Source organism: Carlito syrichta, unplaced genomic scaffold, assembly GCF_000164805.1.
Source record: "Carlito syrichta isolate Samal-C Ts95f unplaced genomic scaffold, Tarsius_syrichta-2.0.1 Scaffold303725, whole genome shotgun sequence".
NCBI classification, from domain to species: domain Eukaryota; kingdom Metazoa; phylum Chordata; class Mammalia; order Primates; family Tarsiidae; genus Carlito; species Carlito syrichta.
The window spans coordinates 178,772-181,208 of record NW_007247821.1 but is presented as its reverse complement, the minus strand read 5'-3'; the positions used below and the strand labels follow the sequence as shown (position 1 = coordinate 181,208).

At 36.8% G+C, this 2,437-nt stretch overlaps 1 pseudogene; it reads left to right on the top strand.

Moving 5' to 3' along the window:
- The first annotated feature begins 378 nt into the window (after window positions 1-378).
- LOC103261509 lies at window positions 379-1,206 on the top strand (annotated as a pseudogene).
- The last annotated feature ends 1,231 nt before the right edge of the window (window positions 1,207-2,437 follow it).

Here is a 2,437-nt window from a genome sequence, read left to right as displayed (position 1 = left end):
CCAGCAGGTCCAGGCTACTGTCCACAAAATGTCCGTGCTGTCTTGCCGACTCCATCTTCCATGTCATGCCATCAGTTCCAGCCTGGAGATCTGGTCTACATCAAAGAGTTCCAGAAAGAAAAACTCACCCCTGCCTGGAAGGAACCCTCTGTCATCATCCTCACCAATCCAGCAGCACTCAAGGTTGACAGGATACCAACCTGGAATCACCACTTGTGAGTAAAAAAAAAGCTAAGAAAAGCAACTCCACCAACCTGCTCAGCTGACTGGACCACAGACAGGGATCCTAACAATCCTCTCAAAATCACCTTCTGAGCCTGCCATCCTGCTTCAACTGCACCATAGGCTGACCAACCAACACACAGCTAAAATGATATTTTCCAAGCAGAAATTCATCAAACAACCAAAATCAAGATCACTGAACTAAATCCCCACCTAATGTGTGTGCTTTGGAGAGGGTACTTCATTAATGCCACAACCATAATAGAATGTCCACATTCTTTCTGTAAAACATGTATTGTTCATTACCTGGAGACCAGCAAGTATTGTCCTATTTGTAATGTTCAAGTTCACAAAACCAGGCCACTACTAAATATAAGGTCAAATAAAACTCTTCAAGACATTGTATATAAATTAGCTCCAGGGCTTTTCAAAAATGAAATGAAAAGAAAAAAGATTTTTATGCAGCTTATCTTTCAGTTGATGTTGCCAATGGCTCAAATAAAAATAAAGAAAAGGTTGCTGATAAAAATTAAAAAATTATAACTGCTAATAAAATAATAAGCTTATCCATTAAATTCTCTAACCAGAGCAGATGAAATCAAAAAGTAAACAAAGACAAAGACAAATCTAGAGAAGGTAAATAATAAAAGATACCTATGATGCCCAGCAGCAATGACTGTGATGCGCTTAAAAAAGTTTCTCAGAAGTAAAATGAACATACTTAATACTTTTCAGATTGATGTTATGTGTGAAGAAGAACCTTAAAAAAATTACTATACACTAATAAATATTGTCTACATTTATGCTGGAAAAAAAATGGTCCACTTCCTTTAAAATATAAAGTTCAACCTACTTGTAAAAAAAAAAAAAATCGGTCACCAGAGAAATGGACTGATAGATACTGGAAAACTGGAAAGTGACTCTGGGAGTAACAAAGTCAACAGCTTCCAAAGTCAGCTCTGGAGACACAACTGCCAAAGTTAGTGTCAGGGGTTCACCCAGGAAACGGTCCTCCAGCTCAACAGCAACCTCCCTGTCTTTTTTCTATGCTGGCTCATATGCACCATTTGCTTAATACTACTTGGCCACAATTAGCTTCGGCTTGTTGACTTTGCTTAAAATCAAGGCCTCCTTACTATGTAGGCCTAGGGGTCAATACTCTTGTTGTCAGTATAACTGATAAAACTACCCATTCGTCTCCAAAAAACAGTTCATGTCCTTTTGTTTTAAAACTTCAGATTTCAATTTAACGGCTTCTTCACTTTTAATATTCATAATAGGTCTCTTACTGTAACTGTAATTAAATCTATGACTTATGCAGTCCCTGCTAATACTTGGTTTACTTGTTTTACAGGTCTTATGACCTGTATTACTGCTAGAATGTTAAATAATAAAATTATTTTATGTATTATTGTTCATGTATTTCCCCAGGTATACACTTATAATGGTCCTGAAGGGACCTTGTTGTTCAATCCTTTTGGTTTTCCAATTACTTGTTCAAAGCATGCTGTACCTTCATTGGTGCGTGTTTTAATTGGGTTAAATTAAAACAGCTAAACAGCTGTTAACTAAAACAGCTGCTCTTAGCATCACTGCCCTGGTCTATAAAAAAACTAGAACCAACTATCCATGCACAAAACATTAATTCTGACTTAAATTATGTGCAATTTGTTATAGACCAACTCCATGAGCAAATAAATTTTCTAGCAGAGGTGATCCTCCAAAATTGAAGGGACCTAAACGTGCTCTTCTTATCCCAAGGAAAACTTTCTGTCAACTCTCATCACCAGTCTAACTGGCCCTATAATCCTCCTCCTCTTATAGGGCCTTGCATTTTCAATTGGTTTATTCAGTTTGTCAAGCAACGAATTACTTCTGTAAAACTCATGTATGTTGAAACCTATGAACCTTTGCCCGTAATTCACGAGTCAATGGTTTGACTCATTAACAAGTAAAAGGCGGGAATGAAGTACCTGTAAAACTTATGCTAATTATAAGTAACCTCACATTGTAACAGATTCTCTTTATTAGTTGTTTTAGCTGCTTTAACCTAAAAATGATTCCCTACATAGCCTTCCCATAATCAGAGGTGTAACCTTTCTGTAACTAAGAGCCTACGCCCTTGGTTACCCCAAATATTAAAAACTCCCTAACCACAAGTTCTGCATTTATTTGTATACGTTTGCACATTTTGCTTTTTTATTTTAATGGTTTT